The sequence below is a fragment of the Convolutriloba macropyga genome, chromosome 9, assembly GCF_964194025.1.
Source record: "Convolutriloba macropyga chromosome 9, txConMacr16.3, whole genome shotgun sequence".
Taxonomy (NCBI): domain Eukaryota; kingdom Metazoa; phylum Xenacoelomorpha; order Acoela; family Convolutidae; genus Convolutriloba; species Convolutriloba macropyga.
The window spans coordinates 45,572,889-45,597,573 of record NC_134476.1 but is presented as its reverse complement, the minus strand read 5'-3'; the positions used below and the strand labels follow the sequence as shown (position 1 = coordinate 45,597,573).

Genomic DNA, 24,685 nt, shown 5'->3' with positions numbered 1-24,685 from the left:
ATATGTACATCAATTAACACGCCAAACATACCTTTGGGCAAAAAAGGTACCATGTTCACATAGTAATTTTGATCATCTCATATCTATAGATACTGAAGGAGCAGATAGATACAGATTAACACCGTATCCAGTTAAAGTCGAAACAATACTAAACACTATATCACCTGAGGAAATAGTATTAGACAACATGTTTAGTAAAGCAAGTTTAATAGAAAACGCAATCTATAGTAAGGAACAACTAGTACAAGAAAGAAAAAGAGATCTACTACATGAATACATGAGAGATCGTGAAAAACCATTACAGGAAGCACAATCAGCTAATGCACTAAAACTCTTAGAACTCGAACAATTAGGATTATTACAAACATACAAAAACTATGAACAATCACTAAGATGGCTACGAGATTTGAACATCAATGGATATAACTTCCAAATAGATCAACCAAGTGTTAACTGGAAAGAAATTTTTGACGGCGAATGGCTAAAAGAACAAATTTTATCAATCTTTGGTTGGCCATGGTATATCTTAGAGAAAATGGCTATCATTTATGCTATGATTAGCATGATACTATTCATAACAAATCTTGTTATCAAATTCTATAACGCTTTTGCTATTCATAAAGCAATTGGAAAACAAGCGAGCATAACAAAAATACTACTAACCGGAATCTTTGGAATATTCTCACAAACACTTACACAGTTAGTAGCTCAAATACAAGAAGAAAATATAGATAACGACAGTGATAATAACAATTCACATTATGGGAACTTAAATAACAGACCAAGAAAAAATAAACCTAACTTTCGTAGACATTCAACAGAAGTAACAACATCAACTCATAATAACAATGAAATACCAACAGAAATCTATGTTGATACAAATTATAAACATTATAACACTACAATTCGTAGAACGGAAAACGGATTACAATTACGAACTTTGGAATCATCGACAAAGAAACAGAAACCACCATTACCAGAAAGAAAATATAAACCAGAACCATTTAAAATAGAACCGTTAGAAACAATAAAAGAGAATAAACCACAAACAATGCCACCACAACTTATCACACCACCTCCGGCATACCAATGCCTCGAAAACAGTTTATCAGCACCTATCCCTAGTGCACCAAAGATCGAACAACACAATATTTTATTTAACAACCACCCATATGAAACACCAATACCAGTTAATAAACCAACACCGTTTGAAATCCCGAAACCTTCATCAACATCTAACGAACAACAACATTTAATACCTACATCAAAACTTCTCGATATACAAAACCCTCCACCAATTGATTTTGACCAACTAAAATTAACGGCTAACAAAATGCATAACGGCAGTCACAGCTTAGACATACTCAAAAATGATCAGCCACACACAAATGAAGTCACATACTTTGACACTCATTCGGCTGATACATACGAAATTTAAGATCAGATTTGAATTAGGGAACATCTAACAATAATACAGCCCCCCCACTACTATTAACTAATCGAACATTGTGTATTGATAACAAAACACAAGAGACCTACAGTCAAAATGACAAAACATTTTAACATATAACAACGTAACCACTAACGAGTGAGTGTACAACAAATAAAACTGCAAACAGTTTTTATAACAGTCTTTATAACAATCGTAACCATTATGTTATTCCAAGAGTAATCATCCATGAGTTTTAGCAAATCGCTACCAGTATGGATTACGATTCACCATACAAAGCAGATTCACCCTTCAACTATGACGTTGAAGAGGGGGAACTAAGCCCAGGATCCGGACGATCAAGTCCCGGTAAAATCAGAGACAACGCCTCAGACTGTGGAACTCAAACAGATGACCAAATGGGGAACACTGATGAAACAGTAACAACTATGCGAGTACAATTAAATAACACTCCAGAGAACCCCCAAACTCCACAGGAAATAGCGCGTAAAATTAGAAATAAATTTCAACAATCAAAACAAAATGAGGATAGACGGAATTTACAATCATTTAATAATAACAGAACTACTACTACTAGTGAACAAGGAACAAGCACAAATTTACATAGTTATGAACATAACAGACCGGTTAACAATCAAAACCGTTCAACTACGGAATCGTACATATCACCCCCACTTCCAAATTACCCACCACCAGTACGACCGCCACCACCATCTGATTATGTTATAGAAAACCCGAGAACACAAACTCATGTTCAACAACGATTATTTACGAAAACAGCCAATAACAGGCCGAACAATCTAAGATTCCCATATGCAGTAACACCGAGATCAAATAATAAAAAATCATATTTCCATCAATCAACAAATGAGCAAACACCAACGGCAACAGTTATGGAAACAATTTGGTTTCAGGACAAAGACCCTAGAACACTTAATAGCCCACACAGCAGCAATTACAATCCATTATTGTCGTATAGAAATTGGGCTAACATGCCATTTGATTCGCGAGAGTATAATTTCTTCATGTCACCTCTCCACAATCTTAAAGAAGACCGTGTGTCAGAGTACTTCCCGACTCTGCCACCAGAAAATACGAACACAGTTAAACGAAGTACAAAAAATATGGGGAGAGACAAGCTCCACCAGACACTGTATCCTAAACTCAAACAATTCTACAGCCTAACTGAAAAATTTTTGTACGACTATGATTACGAATTCCAGCGACCAGTAACATGTAATTATGATCTGCTAGTAGCAAAAGCCTCTCAAGATCTATCTGCATATAGTATATATGAACATCAAATATTTCAACTTAGTTTCAATTTTCTTCACCCAACACCAAAAGAGGTACAAAATAATAATTACAGAGTACACGAAACTAAACTTATCCATAATCTCATATACTACACATTTTTACGGGATAAAAACCACAATACTTCGAAAAGCTACATCCATATAAACGACCAGCTCACATCGCCCTATTTTTTAAACTACGGATACCGTCTGAAATGGGAATATACTTTGGGCACACTTAGAAACTTTGACCCAATAAAAAACTATTACATTTTTTCAACCGAAAGATGCACCTGAACGGCCTCTCATGGTACCTCTCGAAGCTTTACAACCTTGCGAGGAATACCATGTCTATCACCTCGAAGGCAGCGTAACAAACCGCGCTTTTACGAACAGAATTAATTTCAATAACGAACGGAAAATAACAGAACTAGAACAAGAGTTATGCAATACAGTCAAAGCATCCATTACGGACATCCCAATACATGATATTACGAACTTACTGGCATATTTTCTTTCGAAAGATGACAACTTTGTAAAAGAATACAACCACTATAAAGAACGGACAAACCATCCGAAACAGACGGAGAGATTGTAACAATTCCAATACAGTAACAAGTAACAGCTTCTGATATTTTCAATTTATTTCAACAGTAACAATAACAACTAACCATGAAATTGATCTCTGCATATATGGTTATCTATGTCCCTTTTAGATAATTAGTTATCTTTTCACAACTCAATAATCCACCCCTTCTTTCTAAATGTATTTGTATAGTCCCGTACTTTGTACTCAAATACTTTGTAAAACCATTTCATATCCTTATATTGATTACTCATACCTCAGATTAAAAATTTGTATCATTTACATTCATGTACCATTGTACTGATTCTTAGATATTTAATACTTAATAAAATCTAAAAAACAAAAACAATTTTTATTTTTTCCAAAATCCTAACCTCATTTCTAGATTGCACATATATATATGCAGAGAATTTTCCATAGTTAGTTTTATGCAATTTTGTAAATAAGTAAATTCCAAAAAATAACTAACAATTGTGATTCAACACAAAACTGACGGAAATTAGAACAAATAATAATACACACTATACAGTGTGAACAATATGTAATTGGACAAACAATGAGTAATGCAATAGACATACTAGCTTAAGTTTTAGTAACAACTAACAGGTTCACCTTTATCTAGTAACAACTAACATAGTAGAACTCCAAATACCGAAAGAGTCTTTGGATTATTTGGAATGTTGAATATAAGCGCGCAGACAGAGACTTTAACTTAATTTAAGAAGTTGAAGAAAAAGAAGTTGATTGGAATAAGGCAATTGGACATTTTTGAACAAACCCATTACAAACTCATAAGCGAGATCTGTACACCTTTTACAAAATACATAGCACAGAGACAAAATGTAGAAGTATGGCAATACAATTCGTAAGAATTGATTGCATCAGAATAACTTCTGATTTCGCGGAGGAATTGGATTACTAATACATGTTCATCTTCACTAATAAAATTTGTATTAATCCAACATGGCAAAAAAGTCACATGCCACTGAACACTTCTCGATCGTGTCAATAACTTGTGTTGACAACCTACCCAACCAACTACCCTCAATTGCTCCATCGATTTCCATAAAACATATAACATAATATACTTAACACTTAACATATAGATTTCAATGTTCTTTCCAACCGGAAGGGATACTAATATAACAGAACATTAAAACCTAACACAGGTTACAATAGAGAAAAACTTTTCTGAACATCTAACAGCTAACAACAACAAACTAAACCAGTTCAGGTAAGTCAGGTAAGTCACCGGACATCAGGATCGCCTCCAGACATCAACACTGGGCCTACCCAAAGGATCTTTACCCACTGGACGTGGTAATGGAACAGATACTTTTGTGGTTGTTGATGTTCACTCCTTCCTCTTTGGGCAACCTATGTCTAGGAATCGACTTGCTGACGAACCAATACAAAGCAACACATTCAAAAGAGAAAGAAAATCCTTCAGAGAGAATACAGACAAATTGACTTATTAGATTATACAAGAGACTTTCAAAAAACTCAAAACCCCGGAAAGATGGAGTCAAGTATGACTTCCAGAAAAGACTATTTGAAAGACTTTATTATTTAAATAAATGGAGACTGAAAATACTCTTCCCTGATTGGATAAAAAGGGAATAATATCTTTCCCTTTCTTTCCTTTAGATGTTTACCTGTTTTCCCTCTTCTCAGAAGAGAAGGCTATTTAGTCAGTACCAGTTACCAACCTGATATAATAATAAAGTATATTTCTCTCTCTCTACTCCGCTCTTGTTTTGTATTGAGATATATGTTAGACATTAGCATGTTAGACAGTGCACGGTCTACTGAAGCTCAGATAGAAGAGTAACAGACTAGAGATATAGAACTTTAGTTAGTCAGGTAAGCCTTAAGAGTACAATTTATTCTTGAGACAACCATAACACAGTTCCTGAAATACCCTAATAAAGGTAAGCACAGAACACGTCTTAATTGATGCATCAATGGAATTGTAGATGGAATTTCTGGAATCAATGGATTTTTTGAAATTTTTTCATTTGATGCAATGCATTGTACTGCTGCAGTCATCAAAATATATATCAAGTTTTCCCTCCTCAAAATTTTTCCGACCAAATCAACGCTGGTGGCAGTATTTAGAATACTCTACATTGTATTACGGTTTCAACTTGGTTTTCCCCAACGGAACGCTGAGGCCTGATAGTATTCTGCTTCACAACGGGACAGCAGCATCTTCACAACTATGATCATTTTCAAAATGCTAAGCAAGATTACTAAGATTTTTTGATTTTTTTATTAACTTCTTTCTTTTGTGCTCAAAGTCTTTGCTCAGCGATTCCCATCATATTTACGTCTGCAGTTTTGTTGTGAGTTACTAGAACTATGCAATTCTTCTACCAAAGCAAAACGTCAATTGTTTCTGCGTTTACAAAAACAGCTCAAGTGTTGCTGTGGCCAACTATAGAAATCGTCAATTGTTTTTGAGTGTTCAAAAATTGACTTCAATTACTCCCAAGTGTTTTATAAAATCGATCCTGAAGAACACAACTACTTTTATATCACCATAGGACAATTGCGTAACTCAAATCATACCTAGACATCGATTACTCAGCTAAAGACAAAATAAAGGAAAGTTAGACCGTTTATTTGAATGTGAAAAGAGAAAAACCTCTAATGTCAGTTTCGCATACATTAATAATGCAGTATTGTTGTAATTTGGTTTTGATTGCTTGCTCTTAATGCTGTTTCTTTCGCTTAGTAATCTTCAACGACAACTTGTGAAAGCTGATAGATGTTCTTCAGGTGAAGAAGCTGTGACATCAAGTTTTCCTCAAGGAAGCATGCATAGTCAATTGGTTTCTATGCCTTGTAACGAATAATCGGACAAAAGCGGTTATAATTTTTGCAATGAACCTATTTTTTTATAAATCTATAAAATTCAGATCATCATAGGAAGCTTAAAAAATATTCAATAGGCCGATTTGTAGATTCAATTGGCAATTTGAGCATTACTCTCAGCTTATCTCTATGTTAGTATAAAGATGTTGACATCTGCCTTGCAAAGGCTACAAATTGTATTAGTTTTTTGAAGTGGAAAGTTTCATTAGGAGTTGATTTTTCTAACAGAAAGCTTCAGATGAATTTTATGGTGTCATCAGTTTTGGAGTACAGCCAAAAATTGTGATATCCCGTAATTAGGGCATTTACAAAGTAGCAGTTCCACTGTGCCAAGTGAACTTCTTATTATAATCAAAAGAATAAAGTTGAGATTTAAAAAACTTTGAACATCTTGCTTGTTTCGTTTCGCCTAAGGAAAAAAAACAAATGCCCTTATATAAAAATTTGAAAAAGATTTTATTTTATTCTATTCCTATTGCAAAATTTATTCGCTCAAGATTATGAAGCTTAGAATTTTTGAAAACTTTGAAGACTGATGACTATTTTTTGAATTTTTGAATAGTTTCCAACAAGCCGCGAAACATTTGATGCGATCGAGAATTATCAAGTTTGGCATGTTAACTTTTTTAACGGCAAATTTTTGAGCGTTTCAATTAAACAGTTTTGCTGATCAAATCAAGTTCTTTCTATGTGAAAAGTTCTTCCTCTTCTTGCACGATTGATTTTATTTTAATATCTGCAAAAAATGCTCTAGCTTCCTACGTATGCTCAATAAAATCTTCCCAAAATGAATAGCGAATCTTTTACTTCTACTAATACTACCACTACCCTAATCTCGGTTAAGACAGTCCTCGTTTCAGAACCGATTAAAGGCATGGAAAAACTGTCCTCGAAGTTCGTTTTGTATGAAAAAAGTTAGTCTGAAATTCACATGATATTCTCAAATATGGCTTGAACTAAAACAATCGTTATCGGATTTGGCTAGACAATAAAACGTTTTCTGGAGTTTGGCTGTACAATAAATCGTGTCCTAGATTTTGGCTTGATGGGCTTCAGTTTATCTGTAAATTGACTGGACAATGAACCTTGTCCTTGACTGTGGATTCTGTCCGCGTCAAAATTACCCCCTAAATTCCCCTCAAATATGTGAATTAGGGGTAATGTGTCCAAGTAAAAAACGATGCTAGTGTATGGGTTGATGGTGGTAAAGAGGTGAATTCTGAGACTTTTTTGCCCAAATAGTCACCATATAGATATAAGGTTAGGGGGTAATGGTGTAGGGAAGGGGGTATGCAAGAGTAGGGGGTATTGGGGATATTGAGAGGGAATTCTTTGATATTGACCGATAAAATTGTCCCGCAACATGTAAGATAGGATTATGGGTGTCATATGAAAAGATTTTGGCTGGATGCATGAATAGACAGTGCTCGACCAAAAATGAATATGGAAAAAATGTAACCGGATTTTTGAAAAGAATTAGCCTCGACTTTAGCTAGGGTCCTTCGCGTGCAATTTACTTCAACATTTAACCCTCCCCCAATGTGTCATTACTAGGTTTTTCAAAATTTCGAGGTCTAGAGTACAAAAGCCGCGCGTTGATGCTAATCTGATGGATGGACCGGGTACAGGACAGATATACAAAGTTAGACACTGATGTTGGCAACGAAATCTGCTGATTACAAAGCAGTTTATTTATTTCTTTTAAAAAAATTTTACTTCTTACAATAAATCTACATATAAGTTTTTAAAGATCTTTAGAAACTTATATGTAGATTTGTTCTAAAAAATAAAAGTTTTTTAACAATGATAACAATAAAACAAAAAGAATTTTTGTTGAAAAAGTTATTAATTTTGAATTACATGTTAATAGTCAGGTCAAGTTTAAATTGAATTACAACGGTGCTTGAAACAACTCAAATTTTATTCAATTCGTCTTTGAGAAAGTGTTTCCATTTCTTTAAATTTCATTAAAACTGTATTTAACTTGTATAATTGTACCGTTTACGTGTCGTTTCAAACTTATTTATTTTCATATATCGAATATTCAAGTCCTGAAAGCGCCATTTGTTGAATTTATGGACATTGGTTTCTTATACCTTATCTGAAGCTTAATTTTGCCCTTCATAACTTTAGGGGCACACGGGACAACCGGTTCTTAGATACCATACTTAAGATCATTTATGATTCCATCGACGTTGGGCCAAATTTTCGTGTATGATCTTAACATGGTATCCTAGATACCATTAATGGTCGGGTGTATGCATCTAAGATAGCCATTAATGATAACTCTATGGTACCTAAGATTGCCATTAATGGTAACTCATTAATGGCATCTAAAAAACCATTGGTGGTAGGTTCATGGGATCCAAAAAAAAACAAATAATGGTCGGTTTATGGTTTATGAGAAAACCAATCATGGTAGGTATATGGTGAATAAGAAACAAATGCAGAAATAAGGTACAAAAAAACCTGAAATTTTCGAAAATTTTGTATCAGTACAGGATAATGTTAACGGTAAAAAAAGGAGCTACTTGAGAAACAGTAGGCCAAAAACAAGGAATTGAAACACATGGAAAAACCTTGAATCAGTTTATATCCTAATCAAGACCATTCATTCAAGACACGTCGCAAATTTTTGTAGAAAAGTCCTTCAGTCTGCCCTAATAAATTTATCATTCGTAGGATATGCGTAAATCTGCGTACACATGCATATGTTAGAAAAGGAAACAAAATCGCGTAATCATATTACAATATATTTTGGGTTTCTGAAGTTGCATAACAAAGTAATATGATCTTGTATGGGCCATAAAAGTCTATGGTCTTTGATATGATATCCAAGACATCATAAAACTTTTTTTCACGGGATTTATTATCTTGTATGGGCCATTCAACTGTTGTCTTGGATATGGTACAAAAGATTCCATAGACATTTTTTTCTTGTTGAAGGCCAACGGCAACCAAGATTTAAGCGTTGTACTGGATGAGCCAAAAGGCGTCATTTAATGTCACCTTTAAGTTTTTTATGATCTTGTATATAGTATCAAAAAAAACCAAACAATCAAACATTTCTTAGGTATGTTTTCCAAGAAACGCTTATGGTTGTCAACCCGGGAAAATTTCATTTCGCCATTTGCCACGATAGATTTCAAAAATGAACAATAGTCAAAACTGTCGACTGGATCTGAAACTTGTGTCTCAACTCCCTCTCACGAAAGTAATTCGTTATTTCTGTTTGTGCACAAAAATTTATCTCTTCTTTAAAATACAAAATTTAGAGCGTTTTCTTTTCAAATCTGGGGTTTTAAGAGTCACGTCATTTTTGTGCTTAAGCCCTCATTCATGCGACTTTTTTTTAAAAGAGACGTTGTACAAAATAAAATCATCATAAAAATGCTGCCTTCAAGCTACAGGGGTTAAGGCCAGTCCAATGAAAATTTGACTAATACTTACTGTCTCTCAAAGATTTTAACGGAATTGTCAAAAAAAAACTAAGTTTCAAATGTTACCGTTCAATGGTCAAAACCGTTGCATACTACTGATAATTTGAAGAGTGTAAGCAATGTATATCAGGCTCGGAGTAGAAAAAATCTCCAAAGGGTGGTACACATAATTCAAAAAGTTCAGATTGAGTTATGGCAGCCAAGAAAATGATCCATAACATTTGTAACTTCGAATTAATTTCACAAAATGTGAGATTTATTTTTACTTGAAACCCTTAAAATTATGTTGTCTTCAAGTGAATGTTCAAGTGAATGTTCAAGTGTGACCGAAGTAAAAATTAACTTCAATTAAGCTTTTCAATCTGAGCGGTCAAAGAAGCTACAATGTGTATCGCAGCGGCTCTCAAAGTCACAAAGTGTGTCTTTTACGAGGCCAAATATAACATTGCATGACTTTATGTTAAAATTTTATTCAACGAATAGTCAGTCTCAAACTTTTTTTATTGTGACTGTTCTGATAAATTGTCTTGCTTGGAGGACAACTAAAAAGAAGCATCATATTTACTTATTTTCTCATTTACTAATCGCAGCAGTAAAATACCTAGGGAGTAACTACTTAAATGAAAATCTTTTTAGGTACCTGACCATGATGATATTTCGATAGATTTAATTTTGCTTGAAAAATTTGGATTGTCGGAAATTTTTTTTACTGGCCATCTCGAAAAATATATATACAAAGGAAATATTTTTCTTAAATACAATTAAATCACACAAAGTGATTGTAGTAACTCGATGTTCAAAACTGTTACACTGCATTACACCAGTACTTAACAAAAAATGGCCTGGCACCCCATGTGCGTAAGCCAAAATGATCTGATCAAAGTCATTTTCAGAATGATGACAGTTTGGTGATAAACACAATGTTGTCAGTATACCAAACGAATATAAATTTATCGTAAGCTACAAAACTAGCAATAAAAAATTTTCAATGTGTGAATATCAAATTCTGCCGTAAATCAGTTGATCAGATAAAATTTTGCAATGATGCAATTTTTGCTCAGTAATCAAGATGAGTACACAAAGTACATTATTTGAATGTCCATTTAATTGCGTTCAAATGACTGACGAGCTGTTGGATTGGTCAGTGGCTGAAGTTTAGTAAGAATAGCCGCAGTTAAATTGAAAGGGGCGTTGGGTGAGCTCGCTTGGGAGGTGGGGGGGGGGGGGGGAGTGCCAAGCGTGCTGGGTAAAGGTAAGAATGAGTTGGAGAGGGATGGGGAGTGATGTTGGGGTGAAGTGATAGAGGAGTAAAGTGAGGCTTTCCAACTCTAATGACAGCCTGCCCTTCAAAATTGAATTTATGTCCCCTTAAAGGTTTCGTTGAATTGCATATTTACAGACTAGCAAGCCTTAAGGCTCTACAAAAGTTTAATGCCCTCCTCGGGCTACCTGTTTATCCTATTTTTGAGGACAAAATTCAAAGGCGTCAAAAATCGCTCCAGCATTTGTTAAGAATACCGCCGCAAAAATATAAATGCTTCAAACTTTGTTCAAAACAAATAATTAACATATACGTCAAAAACAGTGGTTTAATACACACTTATTGTGCTTTTGATTGCTTGACTTCCTGATCTTGGTAATGAATCATTAATAAATCTCTACTTATGAAAACTGTAGTATAATTAGTAGATCGAAAAAATATTTCTAGTTATTAAAATAGATTTGTGTTATTGCTTGTATAGGTGTCTAATTTGCAATGTGATCAATTAGTGGACAAAAATCTTTAACGTTTCGATACCAAATTTTGTGCACATTGAACATGGAGCGTAACTTAGCATCCATAGTATTGCAAAGTGATAACAAGTGTTTGAAAAAAACTTAATGCAATATTTTTCTACTCGCCGAAAGTTAGTACGTGGAAATTTTACATAAATTAGACGCCAACTTTTAATAATTTTATTTTCTAAAGGACGAAGTGCATCAAATTTAAAAAGTATTGAAGAAAATAGAATTCAATCAAAAGTTATTCACATTCACATTTCACATTGCGTTTCTATCTAATGATGCAAGCAAACACAAATTCTGCAAAACTGAAGAAACGTGAGAAAAAAAGCACAGTTAACAATAATTTAATTTTTAATGCAAAGATTTGATGGAGTTTGTCTTTTATTCATTTTAGTACCTGGTAAACTGGTGTTCCATTTTATGTCAATACCTCTTTCAGGCAAGATCACAAGCGCAAGATCAAAATTATGTTAAATTGCCGAACAGTTGCTAAAATTGGCAATAAATCATGCTGAAAATTGACTTTTTGGTTTTTGAAATTGTGGGCACCAACTTACTCTCTGTTTTCACTGCCTGTTCGTGATATCACGTTTACTCAATTTTTTCACCAAAAAACTCTTGGCGCCTTAAAAACAAAACAATCTAATCAAGTTCTTTTCTAGTTGATGTATTTGAATGAATTATTTGCCCGTGGTTTTCATTATCTTTTCGAAACAAAATCTATTCACTATTGAATTACATTTCACTACGTCAAAATTGTATGCGCATGTCTTTGGGTATGTGAATTGTTTTCTGATGGTCAATCTTGTGGGAGCAGTCTAGCGGATTTCATGTTTGTGTTTGAACTTCGAGTTTCCGGTATCTTAAAATGAACGTTAAAATTTATGTTTGCTTTGGAAATCGTAAGTCCTCAGTCAGTTATATTGCCCAACTGCACTGATGACAAAAATTCCGTAAGAAAAAAAATAATAGCAAATAATAATATAAAACAACGAATAGCAAATCTGTGCATTTCAAGCTGACACGTCAGTTCTGGAACTGTTATCCAGCCGATGGCGAAATTTATTTCAATTATTGTGACCATGATCCAGAACATAGCTGGCTTACTGCCCGAAATTAACACTGAAATGACTGTTCACAACTGTTTTATGAGCAAAAAACAGACCGAAGGAAAATAATCGAGTATGCGAGAGTATAAGTGTGACAATTTTTTATAATTCTTGCCAAAAGATACCAAAAAACCGTCATGTTCCATAAAATAATATCGACTTCTCAAGCGAAACAGATTTATATTATTTGCATTCTATTGACTTTCAATTACCTTAAGTTTGAACGTTTATAAAGTCATTTTTCAGTAAGGATGATTAGGAAAAATCACTCTATCGCCCAAAGATCTAACCAAAAAACCGATTGAGAATTGCTGTCAAGCATATAGATGTAGTTGAAAAGCAGTAGAGGGCTTTAAAAAAAGGGATAATAAATGGTCGCAAAAATTATTGAGTTGGACGACGTTTTTTAAAAAAACTACGATAAGATTATTATTGGCCTCGGTATCGCCTCGCGACTATTGATTAAACCATTCTAAAGTGTTTGGGCTCCTTAACAGTTGCAAATTTGTTCTGCTTCCTTAAATGAATAAAAAAAATTGTACGTAAGTCTACGAAGAAGACATCAACTGTTCACGACGAATTGTATGATCCCCGAATCTCCGTGTGTCTGAACAATTATTAGACCATCTATAAACCATGTTTATATGTTCACTGACAAAACAGTACATAACTGTACTAAAATTCTAATGACTTTGCTGCCGTTTACGAGGAGTACCCAAAAAGGAGTACCAAAGAACGTTTTGCACCGGTGTTTGGTAAAAATTAATAAGGAGGGAAATTCTTTTGATCATGTGAAATTTGACTTTTCGTGGAATTATATTGTTAACCTCCGTTGTTCGATTTGATTCTTGGTGGGGTTTGTGCTTCCAAATGCTTCTTCTTGCGGAAACCAACGGGGGTTTAGATCTGTGTGAATCAGTGGTGACTGAGCATTTCCATTAATTTTGTTAACATTTCAAAATTAATTAAAGTTGATTTGTTATTTTTTGCCCCAATTGATTTAACCATCAGGAAACTTTCTTTTTCAGGTCGTATATTGTGACGTAGTACACTGCTAAAAAACAAAGCCAACATACCAATAGCTTTCTACCCTAATAAGTAGCCTTTAGTTTCTTGTAGTCTAAATCTGATCGTTGTCAAATTAAGCATCCATATTCTGTTTGTCAAAACTGCAGTTATTCGGGAAGAAAATTAGATTCTTATGATATTCTAAAAAGGCAGAATCTGAACGATTTGGTACAAATTAAGTAAGTTATTATGTTGGTCACCTATTTAATTAATTGCGCGATTTTGAGAATAATTTCTCAGATTTTGAAAAAGATTTTGAAATTAATTTTTTGTTTGGAGTGCTGCGTTGGAATTTGAGTCCTGGGCTATTCTCAACTGATTTCCTCTGAGCTTCCGCAAAAAAATGGCTTTTTTACACGTCAGTCCGCATCGCCTATTTGGTTAAGTGGTTGTTAAATTATTAGAGAACTACTTTCGATGACTCCGTGATTAGTGCCGGGCTTCGTGTCAATTTCCCGAGCCTCGTCTCAACACTGTCCGGTACACTAATTAGCGTATAAGCAGGACCAGTTGTCTAACTAATGCAAAGACTCACCTGCGTCTATTTATGGCCCCGATTAATGAAATTGGAATAATAGTAAGCATTGTGCACTGTATTGTAATTTATGGGTGTGGCCTCTGTGATGACGTGAGAAGAAAGGCATCTTGAAGAATACACGTGAATACAGGTTTGTTTGGATCTGCCTCTCTTCCAACTGAGAAATTAAAATTTAACTTGGTACTTAAGGTAGCACTTTCTGGAGTAAAAATTTAATTTTGTCTTGATATTACAATTCGTTTCATTTAAATTTCGAACAGTTTTAACACAAACGATCGCTTGCGCAATCTTCTCTCTTATATTATGGTCTGCACAAAACTTTTTGGGTTTTTCCCATTTTATCCTCCCCCATCAAGGGGTAGAAATAAAATAATTGGGAATATAATGGGAACAACTAACTTTGGGTGAGCCATGGGTCTGTTTGAATTAAAAACAGCCGTTTGTTAGTTCTACTAAAAGCAGTGATGTTAAAGCAGTTATAATAAACTTTTATTGTTATAACAATTGTGAATATGATATAATATATATCTTTCAAACTATATCTCGTTATGTTATAACCCTAGTCAAAAACCCTAGCCTCAACTTATGACAAAACCGCCCTCAACTGTATCACTATTCAATATTCACAATGTAGTTAACGACCAAAATCTCACATATTTGGTAAGATTTTAAATATCTTTGCATCTGAGATTCAACTAAAAAAGAACTTTTAGGAGTTCATAGTAGTGGGGAGAAAGGTGCTATTCCGCCACTTCCTAATCGGAAGATGACTAAATACCACCTTTTTCCCACTACTCTATATATCTACTACTTGCTTATACCCCCAATTTATTCACTACTATATATTAGCTTGTTTTATCCACTACTACAAATTACCTTTATATTCACTCAAAATCTATCATTTCTTGAATCACTTAGTGCAAACCACTAGTGTCGAGTTAAGCTGGTAATTAACTGTTATCAGACGAATAGTTCGGGTCCTATCCCCCCGACTCCGGTGGACGTATCTCAGATACTAGTATAAAACTACTGAGACCGTGTAACAAGCACGTAAAACCAACTTGCGAAAAAACTTGAACAAAAAAGAAAACTTGAACAAAAATTGAAAGAAATATTAAAATAATAAAAATTTTCATATATCCCCTAATCAATATTTAATCAATCTAAAACTAAAACTTTCTGTCTCACTTGGCGTAGTGGTTAAATCATCGAGTCTAGTTAAGTTGCTTTAGCAACGGAAGGTTTGGGGTTCCTTCCTCACTATCTCCAGTGAACAGATATATCGCAGATATATCAATAAAACCCAAAAACTACAAGACAGATAAATTAAAAGAAGAAGATTTAGCTTCTTGAATATTATACTTATATACATGCTCTCTGAATTGATTTCTAGTATGACCATTTCTATATCTATGAAGATAAATACATAGTCTACATTTCCTATTTCTAAATCTATATAGTGATATATGTTTATAAACATTACACATACTACATACTAGATATTGATCAGGATCAGAATAATGATATCCAAAATGTTCTATATAATCTTTCACTTCAACCATATTTTTACATACATAACAAGAATATTCTATTTCTTAACAATTATTACAACATTTATTCCAAAACTTAATTTTATACTTATCACACTTCAATTTTCACTTTCGAAAAATTATTTTTTTTCCAAAATTTTCCCTAAATAAATACATCATGTCTCAATCAACTAATACTAGCTTCATAATTTTCTGCGATGTCTGTAATTTATCCTTTGAAACAAAGAAAGGTTTATACAGACATCAAGCCAGAGGCAATCTTTTTTAATTCTTTTTTGAATTTTTTCTGCTTTTCCTCACAAGCACAAGAATAGAATTCAAAACTCAAAAATGTTTGATGTGATTACAGTGATAAAAAACAATAACAGGCAAAAACTACCAAAAATGGTCACCAAGGCTGCGATATTAGACAAGACGCCCAATATGCAGCCATAGTTAAGAAATCATTACTTTTTCGTCAAAAGGGTGAACAGTAGTGGGAAAAAGGTGCTATTCCGCCACTTCCTAATCGGAAGATGACTAAATAACACCTTTTTCCCACTACTCTATATATCTACTACTTGCTTATACCCCCAATTTATTGACTACTATATATTAGCTTGTTTTATCCACTACTACAAATTACCTTTATATTCACTCAAAATCTATCATTTCTTGAATCACTTAGTGCAAACCACTAGTGTCGAGTTAAGCTGGTAATTAACTGTTATCAGACGAATAGTTCGGGTCATATCCCCACCGGCTCCAGTGGACGTATCCCAGATTCTAGTATAAAACTTGTGAGACCGTGTAACAAGCACGTAAAACCAACTTGCGAAAATTGATGTAACCACTTCGTGGATAACCTGAATACAAAAACCAGCTTAACTCTATAATTTTTAAATTTTTTCTAATATTTTGCAAATGACTCTTTAAGAGCGATTCACTCTTATTCGGGGTGATCCCCCAGTAGAAAGATCGCTCTTTTTCGCTCTTAAAAGAGTGATTCCCTCTTTTTTTGATATTTTTTAATTTTTTTATACTTTTATTTCAATTTATCTATACTCTTCAATAAATTTATATTTTCTTTTACTTTTTCTATATTTTTAATCAGAAATGATACAAATTTATAATATTTACACGAACAACTTTCCACAGTTTGGCTAATAACTAAAGGACTTACAGTCTTGCTTTGCCAACTAGGATTAATTGTTTTCTGACTCAAATCAGTGTAAGGACCTTCGGTCTTGGTTCCCCAACTGCTCGGTTTGCCACGGACTTCGTCCGTTCGCAGATTTCTACTAAATTCTCTAGTTAAATCTACATCTGGATGTTGTTTCTTTACCTGAGCCCGTATTCCATCATATCTCACAACAGAAGTGCAATATGGACAATTAACTTTAGCTGAAGTACAACTTCTACATGTATACTTACTCTCATTCAAAATCAGTTAGTGGATTTACATAATTACATTTATTACAACTTCTAATTAAGACTTCTGGGTTAAGGTTAGGGTTAGGGTTAGGGTTAAGGTTAGTGTTAGGGTCAGGGTTAGGGTCTGAGTTAGAGTTGGAGTCATAAATAGAACTAGAACCAGAACTAGAACTAGAGCTAGAACTAGTACTAGAACTGGAACTAGAACTGGAACTAGTTTCATTTTTTAAAGAACAACCACATGGAGAAAAGTTATTAGCACAATTACCACTTAGTATAATATTACCACACATACATTTATCAGTTTTATCTTTATGACATGATTCATAATGATATATTAAAACAGCAATGTTTCCATATTTATAGTTACACTCTAAATATTTTAAAAGCGTTTATAATAGGGTAAACTTTATTATTTACATAATCTTTTCGCAGATAGGACTTTGTCCATGTTTCACCGTCGGTGTAACCGCTTTGCGGATAATATTTAGCCAGGATTTCAATTAAATCTTTAGTATTATCTTTAGATGTCATACACTCTGCAAAATATTTATTTCCTAACGTATTGAGTGTATTAGTTTTACAGCTCTTATCTGAAATCAATTTAAGGTCTAAATCTTTTCTATCTCTAACAAAATTTATAATCTCTTCTCTAAATTCTTCATTATTTCCATATAGTCTGGTTAAAAACTTTCCTCCCTTTCTATTCAAAATTCCCATCTCTTCATTTATATATTCTTCTTGTAGTTTTTCTAAGTGTGTAACATGTTTACCTGCCCCATTAACTAAACTATTTTTAGATCTGTTTAATCATTTCCCAGATTTGTATAATCACTTTGTGTATTAGCAAAGCTACTTCGTAGATCAGTATAATCATTTCCCATAAAGGACTTTTTCCCCGTGTCACCATCAGGGAACCTGCTTGGCAGATCTTCTCCATATCCAACGTTAACCAAAGTGTTTGCTCTACTCAACATATTGCTTGCACTCATTGCCATGGCTCCAACAGTTTTTATTATTGAATCAGGATAAATATAACTAGTTATAACTAAACCCCAACCTATAATTCCAACAATATTTGATAATTGTTTTAAACCTTTTGCTTTAACCATCTCTTTTGTTAAAACATCATTCTGAATTTTAATATTATTTAAAGTAAGAAGTTTATTAAAATAAAACTGATAATTATCATGATTAATGGTATTTCTATCTGTTGCATTTATCATGAGTGGTTTCATATATGCTATAAGTTTCTTTATATCTTCTCTTTCTAATTCATCTTTTAAACTAAGAGCTTTTAAATCAAGGAAACCAATTCTTGAATCATATATTATTGTTCTATTACTATTAACAATAATAAAAGTATTTTCCTTCTTATTATATTTAATTATACCATAACGAAGTTCATCTGACATTCCATCTTTGCGATTATAATGGCTACTATTTAACTCACTAATTGTTTTACTATAGTCATGTTCACATTTATATATCTCATTAAAGTTTTTAAATAGATCAGGTCCATTATAAGTTGTAAAATAAATAGTATCACAACTCATTCTTGCTGTATTAATCATTTGAGCTGGTTTATGACACATTACAATCATTTGAATATTATAATGTCTACCTTCAGTAAAATAATAAGCTATATCTTTATTTAACCTATCACCCATATCATCAAGTACTATTACACAATTTTGAACTTTATGCATATTAGTTTGCGATCATATTTATAACACATTTATTAAACCCAGTATTAAACTTATTAGACTCAGGATCTATCCAGTCTCTGTCATCTTTACACACTATCACTATATTTTTAGCTTGGTCTTGGTTTTGGTCTTGGTTTTGGTTTTGGTCTTGTTTTTGGTTTTGATCAGTGAAACTGCTTCGCAGATCTTGGTTTTGGACTGAGTATAATTTTAAGCATTGTTTAATAAAATATGTTTTGCCCGTTTCAGTTCCACCAAAAACAATAGTATGTAATGGTGACTTTACATATTCAAATCTAACTAGACTCCTATTCATAAATCCACCAAAGCTTTCTTCTAGTTGTGTATATTTACTTGGTTTTGAATCATAAATTATATAACAAATTCCAATTATAATAATAAGAAAAAAAAGTATACCGCCTTTATCCCTTTTTAAATGTAAAATTTTTATATAAAATTGCTTATCCTAACTTTTGAGGAATTCAAAAAGAAATTTAATATTGATAATATTGCTATGAGCCATATCAGAATAAAAGATATAGGTAAAGATATAAGTCTAACACCAATTGAAATAGTAATGAGAGATGAGACTCCAGATAATTTATTGAACCTAACTTCAACATTATTGTCTATCTACACCCAACTGAAGGTACACATTGGGATATAGTTATAAGAAGAGAAGGTGGTCCAACATATTACTTTGATAGATTTGGTGTTGAGACCCCTCCATTATATTTAGAAGAATAAATTGATCTAAGCTCTAATAAAAAGAAGACAACAATATGATGAATCTTATTGCCGGGCTTATTGTTTATACATGATCTATCTTATTGATAGAGGATTTAGAATTAAAAGTACTTTGAATATTCTAGTTAATCAAGTTAAATGTCCTGAAATATATAATGAGTGTTCTTGTTTAGGTTGTAGTGTTAATCAGGGAACCTGCTTCGCAGATGATAATGATAATGTTAATGATCTACGTAGTAGCTTTGCTAATAATGTTAATGATAATGATAATGAATAAGATAATGATAATGATAATGATTAAGAATAATAATAATAATAATAATAATAATAATAATAATAATAATAATAATAATAATAATAATAATAATAATAATAATAATAATAATAATAATAATAATAATGATAATGATATTGATTTTAATAGTGATAAAGATAATTTTATATATCAGGGAACCTGTTTGGCAGATCTATTTGATGAAAAACTTGGTGAAACATGGCAAGCCAAGCCCCATCAAAAGGGTAAACCTAATAACAATAGTCCTACTGACAATATCTCTGTAATTATAAATGAAGGTCTACAATCATGGCTAAATGATGATGATATAATCACTGAAGCCACTTTCCCAGATAGCTTTAGATGTATAATATCTGGTCCTGGTGAAATTGGTAAGAAATTCTGATTAAAAAAACTAATTCTAGCTAGTATATATTTTGATAAGCTATAAATCATTGGTCCTACTGGTGATCAATACAAGGGATTAGAAAGAATAAACCCAAAAGCAATTATAGAATTTATTAAAGATATAAAAGATTTACCATCTCCTGATAAACTACCCAAAGACTTAAAGAAACTAATGATATTCGATGATGTTAGAGCCAAAGAACCAGTTATTAATGAAAACTTTTGTAGAGGTAGACATAATAATTGCAATATGATATATCTTAATCAAAACCTGCTCTCTCTGGATAGGCAGAGTGTTAGAGAGAACTGTAATGTATTTATTTTATTTTAACAGAGACGTAAAGTCCTAGCATCAGTATATCAAGATTTCTTTAATAAAATTGAACTTAGTTATAATCATTTTTCTAATATATGTAATAAGGTATGGAAAGAGCCTTATAATTGTATTGTCATTGATATAACTAAAAATAAAAATATTAATGGTAAACTAAGAATTAATTGGGATCGGAGAGTATTGTAGTTTAGTTTAAGTTTAAATCAATATCTAGAGTTAGATCAACGAATTTGCTGGTTACACCAGATGGGGCTTCACCCAGCTGACAACGTCAGATGTAAAGTAAAACTTAATACATCACCATTAAATTCTATAGGTCTTCCATGCTCATCTTTAATATGAAACTCTATATATTCTATTCTATCATTAGTTACATTTTGATATAAGGTATTAGTTGGTATAATATTTATCAAGTAACCTGGTGGTTCTGTTAGAGTAAAAGTATATAGTATGTCTGTGTTATTCCCATTATCTTTAACACCAGATATCACATTACAATGAATGTTAATAGTACTAAGACCCATAAAATCAACAATTTTCTGAGATGTAGATTTACCTTTTTTATAAACTATTTTTCTAAATCCTAGTAATGGGGCTAATGAATTTTCTATGTCAAAGTTAATTGCACCTTGTTTTATTTCCATTAAATTTTTCATTGTATTCTTATCAGGTTCTATTATAACATCACCATTAGTTTCTTCTTTTATTAATTCTGCTATTTCGATTAATTCATATGCACCTGGTATAACAGCTAAAATACGGGTATCTGTCCATGTTTCACCTCGGGTATCATATAAGAATTGATTGTTCTTTCTATTCACATTAAACACCGAATTGTAAACAGATAATCTAATTAAACCTAATTTTGACGAGTTTATTATAGGTTCACTAAAGTTAAACTTTTCTGTTGGCTTTATCATTCTAAAGTTAAGTGTATGCTCTTCTTTAGTTTTAGTTAGCGTTTCATGTATCTTTTGTAGTTCACATAGAATTAAGTTGTCAGTCATTTTTTATATTCAAATCTTAGATTATATTTAAGGTGAATGATGGGCGAAGCCCAATAGTTATAATTATAGCATTGGTTATAGTCATAGTTATAGTTATGATTATAGTTATAGTTACAGTTAAAGTTAAATTTTTGGATTATAAAAATGAAGTTTAATTGGGACACAACTTGTGGTTATAATAATGATAAAAACAAAAGTAAGATTACAAAATAAAAACCTAATAGTCTAGAAACAATGAATACAATCAATACTAACATTGATATCATACTCAATAGAGAAGAGAATCATTTAAATTTGCGTGATTCATATCTAGAGATAGAGTTTGTTGTATCAGATGATGCTGGTGGTGTATTTGCTAATAATGCTAATATCAGATTACTTAATTATGGTATTACTTATTTATGGTATGTCATTATTCAGTTAAGTTAAGCTGGAAACTAGTGAGGGTAGGACTATTGAATATATAGATCATTGCCATCCTAACAATTTGATATATAAGTTATTAACTAGTACTGATGATGAATATGAGAGTGGTTTTGTTAGAAATCAAGGTAATAGAGATAGTCAACTTAAAGGTGACCATTTTGCTGCAGAACAAGGTCATATGTATATGATGACTAAGATGAGTGATCTATTTGGTTTCGTAAATGAATTAGAAAAGATTATATATGGTTAAGGATTTAAACTGATATTAAAAAGAAATAATAATGGTAGAGCTTTATTTAGAGTTAATGCTGGTGCTGATGCAGTTGGTAATGATGGTAATATTGATATTAGAAATATATCATGGTGTGTACCGAGTATTGATCCTAGTAATGACAATAGAATTATTGTGCAAAAGGGTTTAGGTGAAAAGAATAATGTACACTTTTGCTATTATGAAAGAAAGACATTTTATAAGAATGTACCCAATGCTACTAACTTCTTGTTTGATCTTGGCATGGAAAGTGGTATGGAAAGACCACAATATATAATAGTTGATTTTGAAAATAATAATGTTAATGAACAAACTCAAGATGCAAGTACATTTCAAATAATGAATGTTACTGAAAGTTGTTGTAAGATTGGTAGTGAATTTTATCCCGAGGATAGAATGAATATTAATTATGGTACTAATAATTATAATGAGGCTTTTAAAGAGATTGTTAGCTTTAATAAGGATTATAGTGGGTTGCCACATAATATAAAACCGTATATAAATCATAGAACATTCAAAAGTAGTTATAGAATGTATGTATTCGATACTAGATATCAAAGTGATCATATAGGACCACAACCAATACAACTTAATTTTAAATTTAGTGCTGCAGTTGCAGATGTTATATGTCATGCCTTAGTATTAACTAGAAAAGTTATTAGTGTTAATAGTGATGGTAATAAATTGGTTGATATTGTATCATAATTAAAATTACAACTATAGCCCTAGTCGTTATAACTATTTCTTACTTGTCTTAACAAAACCTTTAGCATAAATAATATCTAGTTTCTTTTTAATCTCTAGAGCTAAGCCTCCAGCTTCAAGCTTAATCTTAGCCTTGGGCCTAACTTTAGGCTTAGGCTTAGGCTTAATGACAACAAAGGGATTATACTTTTTAACTTCCATTTTTTTTTATATATAGAAATGAGTCTTTTAAACAAGTTCAAAACTAGTTCTTATTGTGTTGGAGGTAGACATTATAGTGGTACTAATAATATAATTGGAGCTATTACTTCAAAAAGTACTAAAATGCTAAGAGGATCCTGCTCTAAATGTAGAAGGAATAAATCAATGACAGTATCTGATGCAACAATAGAAGCAGAGGGATTGAAAGATTTCTTTAAAAGTGTTGGCAGAGCTACAGTTATCTTTGGAAAGAAAGTTGCTAATAATCCATTAAGAGCATTAGAAATAGCAAGTAAAATGGGAAGTGCAGCTGCATCTAGAAACCCTAGAGCTGCTTTATCAGCCGCACCTGATTTAATTAAATTTGCAACTACTAGTGAAGGTATAAAGTTAGCACAAAAAGGAAGAGGGTTATACTTAGGTTCTAAGAAGAGATAATTATTTGATTATGATTATGATTATATTATGTTTATGATTATGATTATATTATATTTATAATTATGATTATGATTATATTTATATTATGTTTATGATTATCAATAAATATTAATATTAATATTATTATTACTAAAGATACTATTATTACTAAACACTATTAACTTTAGTTTAAAAAATACTCAGCTTGTTTTTCTTGTTCCTCTTATAATCCTCATATACTTTAACTTATTCATTATATTCATCATTATCTATTTTATTATATTTCATTGATTTATCATATAGTCTATTAAACTTGTCACTAAACTGTTTACTTAAAACATACATTAGTGAATAATTTATAATTTTATTTCTTATTTTAGTATTAACTGTTTTTGATAATGAATCACAAACAGTTGCCATAGTAAAAGCTGTTGGTATAGAATAAGGTAATCCTATACCTGTTAATGCAACTAATGTTGTTGTTGCCGTTGTTGCTTATGATGATAATAGTAATTCTGTTATCTCAGCTACGTTAATATAATTTTTATATCTACTTAACTTCTTATTATAGAAATGAGTCTTTTAAGTAAGTTCAAAACTAATTCATATTGTGTTGGTCGTAGACAATATAGTGGTACTATTAATATAAGTGGAGCAATTACTTCAAAAACTACTAAAATGTTAAACGGTAATTGTGTTAAATGTTGAAGGAATAAGTCAATGACAGTATCTGATGCAACAATAGAAGCTGGGGATTCAAAGATTTCTTTAAAAGTGTTGATAGAGCTACGGTTAACTTTGGAAAGAAGGTTGCTAATAATCCAGTAAGAGCAATAGAATTAGCAAGTAAAATAGGAAGTGCAGCTGCATCTAGAAACCCTAGAGCTGCTTTATCAGCCACACCTGATTTAATTAAATTTGCAACTATTTGTGAAGGTATAAAGGTAGTACATAAAGGAAGAGGGTTATACTTAGGTACAAAGAAAATGTAGTTTAAATCTACTCCTAATGGTGAATATTAATACTAAAATTATTATTACTGAAAACATTATTAAAACTAAACACCAATAACTTT

The 24,685-nt window shown here is 32.1% G+C and overlaps 1 protein-coding gene across 1 annotated transcript in view; it reads left to right on the top strand.

The window, feature by feature from the left end:
• The first annotated feature begins 14,145 nt into the window (after positions 1–14,145).
• LOC142346238 (uncharacterized) overlaps positions 14,146–24,685 on the top strand; it is a 61,042-nt gene continuing 50,502 nt past the window's right edge. The window contains exon 1 of the mRNA XM_075398753.1: positions 14,146–14,278. The gene's annotated coding sequence lies outside the window, so the exon portion shown is untranslated. The remainder of the gene's footprint in view (positions 14,279–24,685) is intronic.